This window comes from Cibotium barometz, chromosome 28, assembly GCF_041138505.1.
Source record: "Cibotium barometz isolate CiBa-2024 chromosome 28, ASM4113850v1, whole genome shotgun sequence".
In the NCBI taxonomy this organism is placed as follows: Eukaryota; Viridiplantae; Streptophyta; class Polypodiopsida; order Cyatheales; family Cibotiaceae; genus Cibotium; species Cibotium barometz.
The window spans coordinates 36,599,608-36,621,193 of NC_141073.1; positions in this window are offsets into that span (position 1 = coordinate 36,599,608).

Genomic DNA, 21,586 nt, shown 5'->3' on the forward strand with positions numbered 1-21,586 from the left:
AAAAACTCAGAAAAAGCATTTTCATATTGTATTTTCATTCCGTAATAAGCTTCATTAATGAAGATTTTTTAATCAAAGAAATTGTTTTTATAGATGGAAGTTCCATACTTATCTGGTGTTCCCGACCTCACCCAGTCACAAGACATGATTGCGTTTGCCTTCGAGCTTCTCATCTCTTCCGCTACAACTCGAACGAGCTGAGCAAGACTCACAAGCCATTTCGAGGATCTATATTTTCCTGACCCAGCAGAGAGACGGCAGCACAAGTGGTTTGCAAGGTAGTATGTCCACGCCTCTTGCGACTAGCATGCGATGCTGAGGCGGTAGTCGCAAGAGGCGGCAGAATCTCTCATTGACAATGATTCTGATGGAGCTGAAGGTGATACATCGTGTTATTTTATATCATTCAACGCCTTGGAATTTCAAACTTTCATGCCAAATCTACAAACTCCTTAGTCGCTTTATTCCTAAGGAGAAGATAGTAGCTCCCTTAGCAGTAAGGGAACGTTTGTATCAGGGCATGGCTATGGCCCAGTACCGTCGTCTTATGCGTCTCGTGAGGAGATTTTGATTTCTGGAGCCGAGCTGCTCTATGTACATATTGCAACTTTTATATAAATAAAGAAATGTTTTTTGGAGAAAAATTCCCTGTTGTATAAGTGATTGTTTATGGACGAATTGATAAAGAAAAATCTGTTACCGGACATATGTCATAGATCTTCATTATCTTGTTTAAAAAATTATTTTCCAAACCACTTAAGTCTTAGGATCTCGTGGACAATATCAAAATAAAAATTTAATAATATATCATTTTTGGCAGAATCATGAGATGAGGAAACCGTGGCCGTCAGCCAGACCCTCTCTGTGAAGATGAAGAGCTTGGCCCCGACGTCCATTAGGCTCTTCATAGAACTAAGCCCAGGACCCTTCAAAGGTGAAGGGGAGAAGCTGGGCGAGGCTGTGGAGAAATGGGTGGAAGCTATGGAAGAATATTTTGACATCACAGGCTACAATGAGAGAAGCAAAATGGCTCTTGCCAGGCTAAAAATTGTGGAAACAGCCAGGGTGGCATGGAGGAACCATTGTGACACCAACCATCTGGACAGAAATACTTAGTCGACCTTAAAACCTATTTTGAGGAAGAGATTTTGTCCCCCCGAGTTTTTAGAAACCAAAATGAATGAATTTTTTGAACTAAAACAGGGGAGCAAAGCCATCGAAGAATATCACTAGGCATTCGCTCTTCTACTTAAGTATTCACCACCTCTAGATGAAGAGCAACTCATGGGGCCAGGTTCATTCGGGGGAGAATGAACGAACCCTTAGACACACTGGTCAAAAATGCCAAGCCAGGTCAATCAAGTAATCGAAGACATTGTCAGAGCATATTGTGGATGGGAACCAAGAAGGTGGATTCAATACCTTCCTCTAGTAGAATTTGCCTACAATGCATCTTCTCATCAGAGCATAGGAATGTCACCATTCAAAGCACTCTATGGGCAAGAATGCTTATCTCCTCTAAATTTCTCTGATCTGACCATAAGTGTTGAGGCATCCAGGAAAATGCTCGAAGAGATGGAGGAACAAACCAAGGCAATCCAAAAGGATATTAAAGCTGCCCAAGATCGACAAAAACATTATGCTGACACCAAGAGTTTTGGAAGGATCTTCAAGGAAGGAGACAAAGTTCTTCTATGAGTGCGACCCAAACGAAGTTCTCTATCACTTGGGAAATATAAGAAGCTCAGCCCTAGGTATTGTGGCCCCTATATAGTTATCAACTGTCTAGGTAAAAGTGCCTATAAACTCCAACTCCCAGCCCATATCAAAGTCCACAATGTATTTCATGTAAGTTTATATATTAAAGTCCACAATGTATTTCATGTAAGTTTAAAACCTTATGTACCTAGTCTCGATCATATTCTTGATGATGAACAAGTTGTAATCCCTACTCAAGGAGTCCTTGAATTACAGCCCAATAGCATCATAGATTCTAGGGAAAGGCAACTCCGAAATAGAACTGTTGTAGAACATCTAGTACAATGGAAAGATTACCCTGAAGAGGATGCAACTTGGGAAGATGAAGCTACACTCTTAAAGGATTATCCCTAATTCATGACGAGATGAGGACATCTCGATTTCTTTAAGGGGGGAAGGATGTAACATACCCATCTTCACTAATAAAGAAATGTCCATGTAATAGATAAATTTATGAGTTTTTATGGTATAAAAATCAATGATTTTATTAAATGAGTCATTTCTACTTAGAATCTTCAAATTTTGAGCCCAAATTTGGAATCTGCGTGCGATTTTACCCTAGTATAGGATTTTACAGCAAAACAGACACCGGATCAAGCTTATACGCAAATTTCAGTCATTTTTAGTTAAAAAGCGACGACCTTTAAACCTTAATAAATGCACGATCGGGCGTCCGATTGACGAACGGTCCGCACCCCAATGACCAGGAGAACCTCCCAGACAAAAAAAATTTCGCCTCCTCGGGGTGGTCCGACATGCAAATCGAGGCCGATGCCCCAAATTTGATGATCCCGCCCCAAAATTTGGACCGTACACTTACCAGGGTGCTCGCACGATGGCCACACAAGAACCAAAGGATGGCTGCCCACTGTGTGGTGCACATGTACCGCTACGTGGACACCCATGCTGCCCCTGACCAGATAAGGTACATGTGTACCACTCCTTTCCCTGTTAACCGACACCGTACCTTTCCCCTAGACCCATGCTAGTAAGAGGTTTTAGCCTTAAGAGAGGGTTCATGCGCTGTGGTCTTTTGCTCATATGGTGAGCAAACGATCTCAGAATTGAGATCCGACTGGAGTGTTTCGACCGCGCGACAGCGAGCCCTACAAGACAACGTCCAAGATGGCCCCTTTTCGAAACATCAAAATATTACCTCGGGAGGAGCACGCAACAACGAGATTAGAGAAGATGCTCCCGATGCGGCTCCAACCCTCCCTTTACAAGCTCCTCAACAAGGAAATGGTGGCCAGGTTAGCTTGGTTATCTTTTAAAGAAGAGTTTTTTTTAATATTAGTGTTAATAAATGTGTATCTTTTCCTTTTAAAATAATGACATAAAATTGTATGAAGTTACGAATTGTGTGATGCTGTATTCAATAAATTGCATTGAAATTGTTATCTTTAAAGAGTGCAAGTTTTTCCTGGCTTCGACGCTAACTCCATTCTGTGCTTGTGTAGCCGGGCGGCATCGTTGGCAAAGCCCGGAGGAATGGCCCAAGGTATCCCTCATACCATTGGGAGAATAAGGTTCGCCGATTGAGGTGAGAGATTATGATGCTGCCTAGTTTTGAGGGCCTAGGCTAGTGCGGTGAATAAGCCCACCCTAGTGTGCAGACATCCCTCTGAGGGGCGGGAGGGTTGAGCGATGGAGCCTGAGAGGGCGACAGGCCGGCTTGAGTCCTCGCGCGCCAGCGGGTCGACGATGAGGTGTATGGTCCCATAGGGTTTTGCCCAGCATGTAGAGGCTGGAAGGCCGAATTCTAGATCATCGGCAGTATAAAGGAAAAGAATAAGAGAGCCGGTTTGGCTTGTATGGAATTGATTCATGTATAAACTTTTTTTTTATAAATCTTGTCTTTGGCATTATTGTATTGTGGAAAAAGACTGTTTTAACAAACCTTGAAAAGGGCCTTAATTAAGGAACATGTTTATTTATGTCAAACAGTGTGGTAGGATTAATTAGAAAATAAATTGACGCGTGAGTAGGGTGGAAAGTGGGAGGATGGAATGCCCCGAACGGCACCATCCTACGGACGGGTGGACCCGATTAGTCAGGTAGCTTTCCAACAGATTAAATGAAAGCCCTATGATAAATAGGTTCTTGGGCAACTCTATTCTAGAAGACTAGGCCAGCGGGCAGCTGTGCCTTGCATGGATGAGGAAAAAAGCGTTGCCTCTAGAAATCAAGTCTAGTAGTTGCCCAATTTATGATCAATTACCCTATGGGTGATTTGATTTTTAGAAGATCACGCTCCCTGCGGGATAGGACTAGGTCTTACCTATGAATCGTATCCTTGAATCTCTACATGGTCAAGGTGTCGACGATGAATAGGAAATTTTCTCCAAGTTAAGACTTAGTGGACTATCTTAAGTGTTTCCCCTATTTTAGAAGGGGGGAACCTTACAGCTTCATTAATGAAGATTTTTTAATCAAAGAAATTATTTTTATAGATGGAAGTTCCATACTTATCTGGTGTTCCCGACCTCACCCAGTCATAAGACATGATTGCGTTCGCCTTCGAGCATCTCATCTCTTCCGTTACAACTCAAACGAACCGAGCAAGACTCGCATGCCATTTCGAAGGGGGGAACCTTACAGCTTCATTAATGAAGATTTTTTAATCAAAGAAATTATGTTTATAGATGGAAGTTCCATACTTATCTGGTGTTCCCGACCTCACCCAGTCACAAGACATGATTGCGTTCACCTTCGAGCATCTCATCTCTTCCGTTACAACTCAAACGAACCGAGCAAGACTCGCATGCCATTTCGAGGATCTATAATTTTCCTGACCCAGCGGAGAGACGGCAGCACAAGTGGTTTGCAGGGGCAGTATGTCCACGCCTCTTACGATTAGCGTGCGATGCTGAGGCGACAGAATCTCTCATTGACAATGATTCTGATGGAGCTGAATGTTGTACATGGCGTTATTTTATATCATTCAATGCCTTGGAATTTCAAACTTTCATGCCAAATCTACAGACTCCTTAGTTGCTTTATTCCTAAGGAGAAGATAGTAGCTCCCTGGCAGTAAGGGAACGTTTGTATCAGGGCATGGCTATGGCCCAGTACCATCGTCTTATGCGTCTCGTGAGGAGATTTTGATTTCTGGAGCCGAGCTGCTCTATGTACATATTGTAACTTTTATATAAATAAAGAAATATTTTCTGGAGAAACCGGGGAGTTCTTCCAACCTTCCGCCTCCAAAGAGACACCAAGGTCCCAACCAGAATGTGGAGATGGGAAGCTACAGGAATGAAGGAAGACCTTTCCCTCGAAGTACATTCTCAGGAACTCCGGCTCTCTCAAGAATGCATAGGGAAGAGCTTCGAAGCGAGAACAAATGCTTCGTATGTCAGGGATTTGGGCACCAGCCCAAGGATTTCCCCTCTCCTTCTGTGGGCCAAGGAAGCCAGGGTCCTAGAATTCAAAGACAGACTCCTTCGTATAAGTCCAATCAGGGTCCCCCGCGCCAGAATCAGGGTAACCCCAGAAGAGTGCCAGCTCAGCCCCTGAAGCCTCTATGCAAAGAAGTCTCCGAACTCCCCCCAGGATTGGAATAACCAAAGAGAGAGAGTTTTGCCTTAGACTGCAGCCACAGCTGTCACTATTGCTGACGAAGTGGAGGAAGAGAAAGGACAAATCCATGCAACAATAGAGCATCAGGGGAATAACCGTCAATTCTCAATCCTCCAGACTCCAATAGAGTACCAAGATAAGCAATTCAAGCTTTTGATTGATTCAGGCAGTACTCATTCTTTTATTTCCCGAGGATGTTTGCGTAAATTAGTCCTAAATCAAAAATCAGGAAAACCTATGCAAGTGGAATTGACCAGTGGAAAGATTCTTTTCACATGCCTTGAGACTGACCTTATTCAGTTTAGCCTAGATGGAAACGTAACAGAGTGCCAGTACACAGAGTCCTACCCTTGGGAATCTATGATGGAATCCTTGGAATGGATTGGCTCCAAAAGAATCAGGCTGACATTCATTTGTCACAAAGGAACCATCTCTTTTCTTGACCTTCATGGGAATAAAGTTCAAGGAATTGGAATTTTCGGATCCCCAATGTGCTGTAATTAGTCAAGGCTTCTAAATTATTAAAAGGGCTCAGAAAGAGGCTGTGTATGTCGTTAAAATGAATCCAGTAGACATAAAATGCAAGGCTAAAGAACCAGAGTGGTTAAATGAGTGCAGATGTGTTTCGTGAAGAGCTGACTGAGATGCCTCTGTCTCGTGAAGTAGATCATGAGATCGAATTAACACCTGGAGCTTAGCCCCAGTGGCTCATATGCATACAAAATGCCAGTCCTGAAGCTATAGAACTTAAGGAGCATTTAAGATAATTTTTAGAACATGGATTCGTCAGACCTAGTGTCTCACCTTGGGGTGTGTCTCACCTTGGGGTGCGCCCGTTCTCTTTCAAAAGAAGAAAGATGGAATGCTAAGACTCTGTAGTATTGACTACAAAGGATTAAATAAATTAACAATTAAAAATAAGTATTCTATTCCTAGGATTGATGAACTTCTAGATCGGTTAAGTGGGACCCAAATGTTCACAAATCTAGATCTCAAATCTGGGTACTACTAGATCAGAATCAAGGAGCAGCACATCCCAAAGATAGCATTCAATACTCGCTATGGGCATTATGAGTTTACAGTCATGCCATTTGGATTGACTAATGCCCCGGCGACATTCAATTGTCTTATGCAGGATATTCTCAGAGAATACTTGGATGATTTTGTTCTTGTCTTCTTTGATGATATCTTGGTATACTCAAAGAATGCTACAAATCATGAACATCATGTGCGCAAGGTCCTGGAAATCCTAAAGAAACACCAACTCTTTGCAAAGAAGAGCAAGTGTTCTTTCTCTGTTGACCAGGTGGAATGCTAGTGTTAAAGGATGGGATTTCTCCTGACCCCGCAAAGATCCAAGCAGTAGTAGAATGGCCAGAACCCAAGAGAGTAAAGGAAGTCAGAGGATTCCTAGGGTTAACTAGATGGTATAGGATCTTTATACCTAGGTATGCTCAGATAGCATCCCCTTTTACTGACCTTCTCAAGAAGAGTACACTTTTTCAGTGGATTGCAATGTGTCAGAGTGCCTTTGACAAGCTGAAGACAGCCTTAGTAACCAACCCTGTCCTTAAGTTGCCAGATTTTACCAAACCCTTTGAGAGTGGGTTTGCCTTAGGCGGTGCTTTGATGCAGGGAGGTCATGCAGTAGCCTATGAATCCAGAAAACTCAGAACACATGAGAGGAATTATGCCATCCATGACTTGGAGTTACTCTTAGTAGTTTATGTTCTGAAGTTGTGGAGACATTATCTTTTGGGACAAAGGTTCACCTTGATGACAGATCATCAAAGTCTGAAGTGGATCTTCACCCAAAGGGATCTCAACATGCGTCAAAGGAGATGGATGCAGACTCTGCAGGAATTTGATTTTGAAATTAAGTATCGACCGGGGAAAGAAAATGTGGTTGCAGATGCGCTCAGTAGAAAAGCCTCCTTGCTTGCAATTACAGTGGTGTCAAATCCATTGATCAATGAAGCAAAGGAGAAAATCATGTAGCAGGACGAATTCTTTGCCCCTATTGCTACCCTTCTAATGCAAGAAAGCAAGACTCCTCAGGAAATGAGTCGAGTTCTTGGATACAAATTGGATGAAGGATGCATGTATTATAATAATTGGCTATGTATCCCCAATGATGAGGGAATAAAGGGAAGAATTATGAGAGAAGCCCATGATAGCCTGATAACTGGACATCTAGGGTTTATAAAAACCTATATGTCTGTGAAGAAAAGCTTCTTCTGGCCAAGACTCAAAAAGGATGTACTTGATTATGTGCAGAAATGCTTAATGTGTCAAAGAGTCAAGGCAAAGAGAGTCAAGATGCCAAAGAAACTGCAGTCTCTAGACATTCCATAGATGAAGTGGGAATGTATCAGTATGGACTTTGTCACTGGATTACCTTCAGTACAATCAAGTTACAACTCCATTTTTGTCGTAGTTGACAGGCTAACCAAAGTTGCCCATCTGATTCCAATGAAAGAAACATACTCTGTAGTGGATGTTGCCAGAGTTTTCCTTAAGGAGATCTTCAGATTGCATGGTTTACCCAGGAGGATAGTAAGTGACAGAGATCCCAAATTCACATCAAAATTCTGGACTGCATTCTTCCAAGCAGTAGGAACTTTCTTGGATCTCAGCATAGCCTATCACCCCGAAACAGATGGCCAGACTAAAGAGTGAACCAGGTAATTGAAGATATCCTTTGGTCATGCTGTGGTGGCAGGGAACCCAAGAAGTGGTTAAGCCATTTGCATCTGGTCGAATTCGCTTACAATGCTTCTTATCATCATCGAAGCATTGGAATGAGTCCTTTCAAAGCTTTGTATGGATAAGATTGCCTTACACCGTCGACTTGGTCTAACCCATTGATCAGAGTCGAAATGTCCATACAAATGCTTGATGACATGGACCAGTAAATGCAATCAATCCGTAAAGATATAAAGGCAGCCCAAGACAGGCAAAAGCAATATGCAGATAAAAAGAGGTCAGAGAGAGAGAGTTTGAAGAATCAAATATGGTCTTCATTCGGGTACGACCAAAAAGAAGTTCCTTATCCTTAGGGAAGTACAAGAAGCTCTCTCCCAGATACTGTGGGCCATATGCTGTCATAAAGAAAGTGGGCGATCAAGCCTACGAACTTCTTCTGCCTCCCCATCTCAAGGTACATGATCTATTCCATGTTAGTTTGCTTAAGAAGTATGTACCCAGCCTGAGTCATGTGATGATGAACAATTAATCTCTCCGATGACTCAAGGCCAGATGGTACTCCAACCTGAGGAAATCCTTGACGTTCGGGAGAAGATTCTCAGGAGTAGAGTCCTCAAAGAATTCTTGGTAAAGTGGAAGTTCTTCCCTCTAGAAGATGCCACCTGGGAGAAAGAAGAAGAGTTGGCGAAGGATTACCCCCACTTTGCGAGATGAGAACATCTCGCGTTTTTCAAGTGGGAGAGAATGTAAGATTCCTCAGCCTGAATAATGATTAAGCCTTTACTTCTTTACCATGTAATCATTCCATGTTTCTAAATACAAGAAAATATTATTTTTCCTTGTTTTAACTAGTGAGATGAAAATTTCTAGAGAGTGGTAAATCAATATTGAGATATTTTTGGACATATAAATTCTACAAATATCAAAAATATGTTTCCCTGAAACAGAAAATCAAAATAAAATTTTCAAGGTGCAATTGGAATTAATTAAAAATGATTTAGAAGACCTTAGCCAAGGGTCAAGATTTTTTGAAAATGTTAGATTATGGTCCAATTAAGGTTCCTATGGACTAATAAGATTAATCCAAGTGTTGGGATGAGATAAATCCAATGAATAAAAGAAAATGCCCAAAAATGAGTAAATGCCCACATAAGATGAAGAGTTGACTGAGTACAAGATTTATTAGTTAAAAATTATGAAATATTACTAAAAAAATGAGATATTTTGGCGTAATCATTCATTTTTGACACCTTGGTAAGGAAAAGGTGGGCCTTCAAGGAGGTGCCTATTTCACATGTGTGGAGGAGTTTTAAACTAAAAAATAATAGGATATTTTTATCTCTCCTCTCTCCTGGATCAAACCAAATCAAAAAGGGAGTCAAATTGGTCCAAATCTTGTCCAAATTCAGCTAAACTGAAGTTGGAAAATTCTAGAACCTAGTTGGACTCAGTTAATGGCCTCCCTCACCTATAAATAGACCCTCGTTCTTTTGTATTCTCATCTGTGAACTAAACTATGCCGGTATTACTCTAAGATAAGCTTATTTTCTATTATCCTCTAAAAATTCTCTACAAATTGAAGAGATTGGAGCTTCTCTCTCTCTTCAATCTTCCTTGGAGTCTTCATCAACATACCAAACCAATTGATTGGTTGGGGGCCTCTTCATTGACTAAAGAATCAAGCAAATTAAGAGGTAAAGTGTGGTTTATGGTCTCTTTTTCTTAATCTCCAAATGTTTCTCACTTCTCAACTCCTCTCAAGCTTGAGAAGAATTCAATTGAATGGCTCTTTAATGCAATTGGAACTCTCTAATGAATTTTAGTGATAAATCTTATAAATTTTACATTTATGCTTAAATTAGAATGTTTTTAAGCATATTTCTCTCTCTCCCCCAAAGAATGGTCATTCCTATGACCTATTCTATATTCAAATGATGCTTCTCATGAAGCAATTCTCAAATCTAAAAGTAATTTCTATGCTTGTCAAATTAGAGGCCAAAGAAGTGGCTTTTTAATGCTTTTTATGCTACTTGATTTATGAAAAACTTAAGAATCAAGTCCACAATTGGATATTGATCCTAATGATAGTTATTCTATCATATTGTATTATTAAAACTTTATTCTTTCAAAATTATTGAAAATTATCAATAATAGCAGCAGAGCTATGGTAAAATTTTTAAAAAATTAACACATAAATCATTTTCGCTTATAATATGAAAAGAGGACTTCCTACCACATTCTAGGATTAATCATCCTAGATTAATTGAATAATTCTCATCATAACCATGGAAAATTTGATTTTAATGTTTATGCTTAAATATTTGATTAGAAAAAAGATGAATTTCTAGTAATTCATTTTTATGATAAAAGAGAAATTCCCATGTCAATGGAAATCCATGTATTCCAATGAAGCAAGAGAAAAGTTGGACTACTAAAATAATGTATATTTTATTTAAAAATTAGAGACGGATTTTAGAGATAAATTTAAATGATGAAAGAGGAATTTCCACCATAATTGGAATTCAACCATTTAAATGAGAAAAGTGGAATTTCTAGTGTAAAGGAATTAATGGAGATTTTTATTTAAATTTTAAGAGAAAATTTAGTTAAATTTTTCTTTTTGCATAGATAAATTTAAATGATGAAAGAGGAATTCCCACTATAATTGAAATTCAACCATTTAAAAGAGAAAAGCAAAATTTCTAGTGTAAAGGAATTGAGGGAGATTTTTATTTAATTTTTAAGAGAAAATTTAGTTAAATTTTTCTTTTTGCATAGGTAAATTTAAATGATGAAAGAGGAATTTCCACCATATCTGAAATTCAATCATTTGAATGAGAAAAGTGGAATTTCTAGCTTAATGGAATTAATGGATATTTTTATGTAATTTTTAAGAAGAATTTTAGAAAGAATTAATTTTTGGTAAAAGAGGAATTCCCATGATAATTGGATTGCACTCATTAAATGAGAAAAAGAGGGATTTTAAGTTTATTCAAAAAATAGGTAATTGGTATTTAATTAAAAGAAGAATTTTCATGATATTTGAGAAAAGATGGATTTGAATTAATTTTTAGGGTCAAAAAGATGAATTTCCACCATAATTCCACCTAATGAATTAAGGTCGAGAAATTATGTGGCAGAAACAATATCTTGTATATTTTAATTGGTGAAATCACTAAATTGATATTTACCCAAAACTAGATGTTTATCTGAAGAAAATCCTTGTTGGAACTAAATTGAATGAATTTGCTTAAACTACGAGAGGGACGGACAATAAACCTACTTGTCCATCTCTCAATCTGAATCAAGCAAAAACTTTGTGACCAATTCCAGTTCCTAAGGTGAGGACCGACAAAGCGGTCCCTGAGTGAAGTGCTAGGACACCTAAGGAGGATCCTAGAGGGTTCTGACCAAGCGATGCATGCAGCACAAGTGGTTTGCAGGGCAGTATGTCCATGCCTCTTGCGACGACCAGCGTGCGATGCTGAGGCAGAATCTCTCATTGACAATGATTCTGATGGAGCGTGATACATGGCGTTATTTTATATCATTCAACGTCTCGGAATTTCAAACTTTCATGCCAAATCTACAGACTCAGTCGCTTTATTCCTAAGGAGAATATAGTAGCTCTCTTGGCAGTAAGGGAACGTTTGTATCAGGGCATGGCGATGGCCCAGTACCGTTGTCTTATGCGTCTCTTGAGGAGATTTTGATTTCTAGAGCCGAGCTGCTCTATGTACATATTATAACTTTTATATAAATAAAGAAATGTTTTCTGGAGAAAAATTCCATGTTGTATAAGTGATTGTTTATGGACGAACTGATAAAGAAAAATCTGTTACCGGACATATGTCATAGATCTCCAATAAGATCATTTATCTTGTTTAAGAAATTGTTTTCTTAACCTCTTAAGTCTTAGGATCTCGTGGACGATATCAAAATAAAAATTTAATAATATATCATTTTTGGTAGAATCATGAGATGAGAAAATTGTGGCCGTCAGCCAGATCCTCTCTGTGAAGATGAAGAGCTTGACCCCGACATCCGTAAGGCTCTTCACATAGAACTCAGCCACTTGGACCCTTCTCAAAGGTGAAGGGGAGAACCTGGGCGAGGCTGTGGAGAAATGGGTGGAAGCTATGGAAGAATATTTTGACGTCACATGCTACAATGAGAGAAGCAAAATGGCTCTTGCCAGGCTAAAAATTGTGGAAATAGCCAGGGTGGCATGGAGGAACCATTGTGACACCAACCATCTAGACAGAAATACTCAGTCTTGGAACGACCTTAAAACCTATTTGAGGAAGAGATTTTGTCCCCTCGAGTTTTTAGAAACCAAAATGAATGAATTTTTAGAACTAAAACAGGGGAGCAAAACCATTGAAGAATATCACCAGGCATTCGCTCTTCTACTTAAGTATTCACCACCTCTAGATGAAGAGCAACTCATGGGGCCAAGTTCATTCGGGGAATGAACGAACCCTTAGACACAATAGTCAAAAATGCCAAGCCAGTGTCCGTGTGGCAGAAGCTGTCAGGATGGCGAAAGACTTTGCCAAAGCCTTCATCGTGAAAGTCCCACAAAAGCCAGCTCCCTCATCCTTCAAAAGATTTTTGACACCGGGGAGTTCTTCCAACCTTCCGCCTCCAAAGAGACACCAAGGTCCCAACCAGAATGTGGAGATGGGAAGCTTCAGGAATGAAGGAAGACCTTTCCCTCGAAGTACATTCTCAAGAACTCCGGCTCTATCAAGAATGCAAAGGGAAGAGCTTCGAAGTGAGAACAAATGCAGAACTCGACTCATTTCTTGAGGAGTCTTGCTTTCCTGCATCAGAAGGGTAGCAATAGGGGCAAAGAATTTATCTTGCATGATTTTCTCCTTTGCTTCACTAATCTGTAATTGCAAGAGCAAGGAGGCTTTTTTGTTGAGCATATCTGCAACCACATTTTCTTTCCCCGATCGATAATTTCAAAATCAAATTCCTGCGGGGTTTGCATCCATCTCCTTTGATGCATGTTGAGATCCCTTTGGGTGAAGATCCACTTCAGACTTTGATGATTTGTCATCAAGGTGAACCTTTGTCATCCCAAAAGATAATGTCTCCACAACTTCACAGCATACACTACTGAGAGTAACTCCAAGTCATGGACGGCATAATTTCTCTCATGTGTTCTGAGTTTTCTGGATTCATAGGCCACTGCATGACCTTCCTGCATAAGAGCACTGCCTAAGGCAAACCCACTGGCATTGATGGGGGACATGCTTTTCTTTTCAACAGTATGCAACTCTTGCTTTAACTGCAACTTCCTTGCCTTTGTGTTAGTCTAGAACATCTGAACCAGATTTTGCCATTCAACTGCTGAAGTGTTTGCATCCTGTATGTGTCCTATCATAGTGTCTGTGACACTAATTGAAAGCCAGTACATGACTTTTCTTGCACCCTGATTCCAATCCTTGAATACCTTTATATCTGCAGGAGTGGCATTCTCCTTAGATACCTCTAGAGGCTCCTCATTATCTCCTTCTACATAATCCCAAAATCCTTTACCCATTAGGAAATTGGTCATTTTGAACTTCCAGGCTTGGAAGTTATTCTTATTCACCTTCTCACTAACAATCTGATTAATTTCGTCAGACATGTTTACCTGCAGCAATCAAATAACCTGCAAAACAAACAACTTGTGTATGCAACCTGTAATACAGCAGTATCTCCTGTAAAAACTGCTGCACAGCAGCGATACTTCAACACAGCTCGTGTGTCACCAAATGTGACAAGAGTACATGTACATACACCCAGTATCAACAATACATGTGCAAACCCTGATTGCACTTCCAAAATGCACTGCTGCACTGTAATAACCAGATTTCGAGTAGAAATAGTTCTCTACCATAACTTCCAAAAAACTGTCAAAAATACCCTACAATGACAAAACGAGGCCCGTAACGCACCCAAAACGTGAATTTGCTGAAAAACATTAGTCTAATAGGAGAGTATCCCTACCCTGTAGCTCCGGTCCTGCGAAGACAGCTCCTCAATTGGAGATGTGTAGCTCCCAGAGCTACTGAGGGGATGTTGTACCTAAACCAAGAAGGAGAAAGAGATGAAGGTGCTCTTACCCATGTAGTACCACTTCCTTTCTTGCTTGTTCTTGCCTCTTGCTTGCCTCCTTAGCTCTCACACAAACCAGGCCTTGATACCATAAAGAGAATGTGGGGAGAGGGAGAGCTTCAAACCCTAGCAAGCAAACACACACACACAAGAGAGAGCAAGACACAAGAGAGGATGGATAGCTGAATTTTCTTCTATCTTTTTCTTCTCTACTCAACCAACATAACATAAAGATAAGAGTACACACTATATGGGTTAGTACTCAACTACTACAACATACAAGGGTTGGTCCATAATGTGAACCTGACTAAATGAGCTGGTGCTATAATTATGCCAGTCTCTAGTAATCCAAAATGGCTGTCACACAACCTGTCATCTCACTGGCCACATATCACCAATAATCTCATTGGCCACATATCACCCATAATCTCACCAACCATGCCAGTGGTGTAGATGCGGAAGCTATCACCTAGGCGGGTCATCAATGTCCACCACCATAGCACTAGATGAGCTCGATATCTCAACAAGAGATAGGGTGCTAGAGGGTAGCAACGAGCGAGAAAGGGAAAATCTATCACCTCTAGCTCCATGAATGAGAACCTTACTATGACACGAGAAGTAAAATTTGAAAACACCATGGATCCACTCCTTCAGAAATCCCATCCGGCACATCATCTCCTCCAGGAATCCCTAATCAACTCCGTCGTAGGTTTTCTAAAAATCTAGTAGGAGCACAATGAGATCTGGCTAGCGCATCCTGGCCGAAGCAGTCACCTCCTCCAAAGTGAAGATGTCTAGAATGCTCCGATCCTAAACAAAATGTGCTTGAGTAGCATGAATCAAGTCAAAGAGGAAGGGTTGAAGTCTCTGGCCGATGGTCTTAGCCAAAATCTTATAAGCAGTCCCGAGGAGGGTGATGGGTCTCCATTGTTGAATCTCCCATCTGTCACCACCCTCTTTGGGAATCAAGTGTATAAGACCCTCTAAAAGCATCTCTGGCATGGCACCCGTAGCCATAATCTTGTTGAAGGTTGCTCTAAGGTCACCTTCCATGATATCCCAGTGAGACAAAGAATAAAGGAGACTAGAGACTTAGCCAACTATTGCAGGCAAAATACAAACTCCCCTTGCTGGAAATAGCTGCTCTCTTGATAGAAATACAAAATCCTCTCTGTGTCTTGAAGGGGCCAAAAGAGGGAGACCAGAAAGTGACTCCTGCTAGTAGAATCTTCCCACAGTTGTGGGTATGCCCCTCTAAAAGATGGTGCTCTTGGAGAAAGAGAATATGAATGGGTCCCCCAACTGTTGCTCTATGAAGCTCTCCTCTAAGGATGCCATGCCTCTAAAAGCACTGTGGCCCCCAAAACCCTAGATGTTCCATGATGCAATCCACATATCTAATCTCTATGGGAAGCGGAACTATCAAAACTACCCTCCACTCATCAAAGAGTCTTGGACATGGGTTTTGATGGGGAGTTATTAATAGTTAGTCCTAGGACGAAGAAGATACACCAGGTGGGTGCGGATCCTGCCCTCCATGTGATGCCACTCTATCTCCCAACCTAGGAATAAGCATAATCTAGGCTCCACTTGTCATAATGCAAGTATCTATAGGAGGGGGGAAGGGATACTGCTATTAAGATATGTGGAACACAAAAAGCAACACCTCTAAGCTGGGTGGGGGGGACACCACCTCCCCATCTCTTGATCTCTATGGCCCAAGCCTCCCAACTCCATATGAGCTGAGGGGGGCCAATGATGTGTAAGCACGTCCGTGATGTGTAAATCGTGCAAATGATGAGAGAGCTTGACTGCCTACTCGTAGATGGCAACAGACACTGACTTCTGTCCCTGGTGTGTTGCACTCAAGGGGGAAGGAGAAGATCATAGAAGGCCTAGAGTGGTGAAGCACCACACAAATTCGAATGGGAGCCACTGTCTCCTTGAAAATACTAGTTCCTTTGAGACATTGAAAGAAATTGTAATCCATTGGCTGCCCCATAACCCTAGGGGGGTCACCTGGCAACTCTAGGGCAGGAGAGCCCTCATCGAAGAGGACGACAATGGTCATCTCAACTGGCTCTGAGAAACGATGAATCAAGTGGCATACTAAACTCATCGGCTACCTTCGCTCTGGGTTTGGCACATCCGAACGACAATGGGAATGTTTCGGAGAGGCGAAAGGAGGGGGGCTTCGACGGAGGAGAGGAAGCTCTACTAAGGGGAGTGCTGAAGATGAAGGTTGGGGAGGAGGGGGGATGAGACAGGGGGCATGGTAGCTGAGGGGTGGGAGAAGGAAGAGGAGGGGAGGAATTCTCCTGGGAGGAAGGGCGCAAGGAAGGGTTTGCCGAAGGCTTAGTTGAGCCAGAGGGCCCCAATGGATGAGCCAAAGGGTCCCAATGGATTTGGTGGAAGCCTAGAGAGGAATCTCATCAAGGTAACTGCCTTTGGCCCTATCCCATTGAAGGCTCAATGTAGGGCTAGAGGGCCCCATTGTGATCTGGGAATTGGAGAGGAATCTCGGTGAGGTAACGGCCTCCAAACAGGTGGGGCCAATCTCTACAGAATATGGGCTCCCCGGCAAGGAAGAGATATGGCATACAACACTATCTCCGGAGAGGCTATGCAGATATAAAGGGATGGAATCTCGATCGGCTGAGCAAGAACCGAAGCAGCTAGAGGGGGATTCTATCACTCTCCCAGTAGCACCACCTGTCATTGGGAGGAGAGGGAGGTATTCCTTCCTTAGGCCTAGGAAGAAGATCACGGGAAAGTCTTTGAAATGGTAGCTACAGTGTTCGATATGCTGGGTTGAAGCTATGCTGCCACCTCGTAAAGACCTCGTAAAGAAGTCCTCGGGTGTAGAAGTGCGACATGGCTCAGTTGCATGACTTTTTCCTATGCCTCCTGGCGAGTCAAACTCAACCTAGTAGTAGCCGCACCCCAAAGGGTAAATATTAGTAATCTTTCTTGGCGCACCAAGGAGGCTAGCCTATAACATATCCCTGAGCTGCCTATGCATTGGTGGTGGGCAACTACCCACAATCTTGCATACCAAGGTAGAGGCCTCTGAGGATGCGATTATCAAAGTGAAGAGTTGGAGGTCCGCTTTTAAAAAGGAGAGGAAAGCAACGATGACCTTGGTCGGGGATGATGAAGTAGCTGCCATGGAGTCCTCATGGGGGTTCAAGACTAGAGAGGCCAAAACTTGCCGAAAGGAAGAGCTGCTCGATGACTGAAAACCTACCCTAATAAAACATTGAAGGGGGGGGAGGCAAGGGGGAGTACGGGGAGCAGGAAGGGAAAGAAGGATAAGGTGGGGAGGCGGAGCGGCCCCAGAGCATGCGCGGGAGAAGAGCAAGTGTGCAAAACAGAGAAAGGCACTAGATGGGGGAGGAGAGATGGTGGGTGGGAGAGGCGAAACAGGAGGGGGGACTGGACGAGGTGGAGACAGGGCAAGAGGAGGGGGCATGCAAGCGAGAGGAATGCAAGAGGAGGGGACTGGACGAGGTGGAGACAGGGCAAGAGGAGGGGGCATGTAAGAGGGGGGACTGGACAAGGTGGAGACAGGGCAAGAGGAGGGGGCATGCATGCAAGCTGTGGGGGGGCTCATGCGAGAGGGATGGAAGGGGGGGCAATATGCAAGCGAGAGGAAAGGAGGGGGTGAAAGGGGGCAATGTGTGTTGAGATGTTAAGCTCAACATGAACTGACACTCAGGAGGCACGTGCATGACTGTTTGACATTTACATCATTGGCGAGTTTGGTAGCTGGCACCAACATATCTTCACTCTACAGCTGGACTACACTGACTAGTCCACACCTACCCACTCCACTTAGCGTGTTCACATTATGGGAGAGAGAGAGTGTCAAGGACTATGAGTTAGGGACTTGAGGCACTGGTGTGGCATCAAGCTCTGCATCAAATCTGCAAGTGACTTTGGTAAAATAGAGATTAAGCATTCAATGTTTGGCCAAATCTTTTGTTTCTTGACTTTATCCTCTACTAGAATAACTGATATTGATGCCTCTGAAAGGAGTTGAGCTCATTTGAACTCTAAGGCCCCAGATCTCTGGCCTCCTCGCACACTCTGTTTTTGCACACAAAACAAATGATTATTTTGCTAATTAGTGATGATTAATGAGCACTAATCACTATATTTTGGTACAATTGAGGGTTTAAATTTACCATTGGGTATCTGATACAGATCTCTATCACTTTAGATTGCAATTCGGAGATGGTTTGATACTCCAACCATTCAGGTACAGATTTGTTACCCTTGGCTTCATGTAAATTTTGGTGAATTTATGCTGATAAATCTATTGTAATCATCACTTAAGCACCAGATTTGAGTTGTAAAAGGGTAGACACTACCCTTGAATCTTGAATTAGATCAAGAGGTAAGACCCCCTTCACATCATCATGAGCACGGCACAAGAAATAGCTAAATTTAATGGGGAGCAGTTTTATACATGGCAAACAAAAACCATGTATTTGCTCATGAGGAAAAATCTGTGGGGGCTAGTTGAGGGAAGAGATGAATGCCCAGAGGTGATTGGGGAAAATGAGTGAAAGAGCAAGAATGAGAAAGCATTAGGACTCATTGCACTCAGTTTAAATGATGAAGTCATTCACCACATCACAGGGATACAATGGGCAAAAGATGCATGGGATGAACTCAATAAATAATTTGGCACTCAAGCAAAAACTTCAAAGATAAATCTGCTAATGATGCAATTCTACAAACTTGATATGAAGGAAGGTGAACCTTTAATCACACACTTGAACAAATACAAAAGCATTAAGCAACACAACTGGCAGCCATTGGTAAGAAGGTAGAGGATGATGAGGCACTAGAGCAGTGCTTCTGAAGAGTGTGGACAAAGGTGAATATGAAAACATTGTGGCAACCTTAAAGAATGTACCTGAATTGAAGGTGCATGAGATAGAAGGAGCTCTACTAGAGCAAGAGACCAAGGTCAAAGAGAAGAAAGCGGTAGACCTAATAGCTGGAGAGGAAAAAGCATTCTTCACCCGAGGAGGATTCTGACGAGGACTAGGACGTGGAAGAGGCAGGGGAAGGACCTTCACTTTGCCACAATTGTGGGAAGCCAGGACACATGGCAAGAGACTGCTACTACAGCAAACCCAGTGGAGAAGGAACGACATCGGCAAACTTCATGGAGACTCCTAAGGAAGTGGAGTCAAATCATCTTTTCTGAGAGAGAAACCCCACAACCCAGTGGAGAAGGAACGACATCGGCAAACTTCATGGAGACTCCTAAGGAAGTGGAGTCAGATCATCTTTTTTGAGAGAGAAACCCCACAACCCAATGTAACCTGCCCCAACACAGTAAAAACATCTCTCAGCCACCGATGATGTAGGCCATGTGGTAGATGTATGTGTGAGCACTGTAGTCAAGGTCATGGGCACTTATAGTAAGCCTTGGACACATAGAGAGAGAGTGTCAAGGACTTTGAGTTAGGGACTCGAGGCACTGGTCCGTGGGTTACCAAGTAAGATGGAAACTTGGTATAGGGTCCAAGTGTGCTAGGATTATTCACTTGAGGGGAGGTGTTGAAATATACAAGTGAATAGGAACAAGCCCTTAGCAAGGGGCAGTAAAAGAGAGTCTGTAAATGAGTGAGAAGCAGTGAAAATGTGAGAGGTATCTACTGGGAGAGAATAAAGGGTAGCATGAGAAGTTATAGGATGCATGGAGATATTTTGGGAAAAGTTAAGAGGTGGAGAGGATCAAGCAAAAGAGGTGGAGTGAATCAAGGAGAGATCACTGGGATTAGATGCTTGGCATCTTGTGGATGTAAACACTATAAATTAAGGCATTGGCCTAATGAGTATTTGCTGGTTTTTTGAGTATCCATGCCTACATTAAGTTATCAGTTAATTGCTCACTAATCTTGTCTTAATCATCATCTAATCACTTTACTAATGATACTGATTCCTGCATTTTAACAAGGGCATTAAAAGACCAAAAGGTTTACCACCATGATGGCGTTTAATTCTTTGACAAACAATACACTCAGACACAAATTTTGTAATGTCATGTTTCATGTCAGTCCAAAAGAAATATTAAAGTTGCTTTGTCATTAAACGAAAAGCAATCTGATGCAATAGTCAACTCAAAGTATATCATAATGCAACTACTACACAAATAGAATATTTCAATAAATGGAAACTTAGAACGAGTGTATAGAAGCATCTTTGTTATCTGAATGGTTGATGAAGTGCCCCAAGGCTTTATCGCCCCTCTAAGATTCCTTCCTCTGGCTTTTTGAGGTGTGTAAGTATAAAAACCTCCCCTTCTGATCTTATAATTATTCCCCTCTCTGAAATAAAAGAAAGATCCTGTTTTACCTTGTTTTGGCCTAGAGAGAGAAAATATCTAGAGGGCGGTAATTTAAAATTGAGATATTTTTGGATATAAAAATTCTCCTAGTGTCTAAAACGGTTTCCCCTGAAATAGATATTCAAAAAGAAATTTCTAATGTGCAATTGGAATAAATTGAAATCAACTAAAAAGGACCTTAACCTAAGGGTCTAGATTTTTTATATGGACCAATTAGATTAATCCAAATGTAGGGAGGAGATAAATTGAAGAATAAAAGAAAATCCTCCCAAAAATGAGTAAATACTCACATAAGATGAAGAGTTGACTAAGGACAAGGTTATTAGTTAAAAAAGAAGAGATATTTAGAAGAAAATGGTGTATTTTTGACACCTCAGTGTGGGGGAATTCCCCTCATGAAGGAGGCACCTATTTCACATGTGTGGTTGAGTTTTAAACTCACAAATAATGAGATATTTTCATCTCTCCTCTCTCCTACTTCAACTAGATCCAAAAAGTAAGCTAAACTGACTTAAAAATGGTTAAAAATTGACCAAACCGATCTGGAAAATTCTAGAATCAGTTTGCTTGGTTAGAGGCTCACTTTTTCCTATAAATGAAGCCTCCCTCTTTGTAAATGGTTAATAGTGTTTTATGCACTGTTACTCTACTCCTCCCCAGAGCCAAAAACAGTGAATTTATAGTTGATAATTCATTAGTTTTTGACCATTTCCTCTTCAAAAGAATTGGTGGCCACTCTTATTGCAAACAAGAGTAGATCCCTCAAACCATCAAGCCAAAGGAAAGCTCACAAAATTCCATGTAAGCTAGAAATCCTACTTTTTCTTTATTCCATTTAATGGTTTTCTAATTTTTATTTTTTATAAAATGAAAAATGATGCTATGCCTTGTTGGAGGGCTTTCCCCCTCTCTTCATTCTTGAATTCAGCCTTTCTTTATCGTAGATGTGTAATTAAATTGTTAGAATTAAACTTTTCATATTGTTTCTCTTTAAAAAGTGAAATTTGATTAGTTTAGAATGCTTAAACTAATTGGGATAATTTCTAAGTAACTTGAGAATGG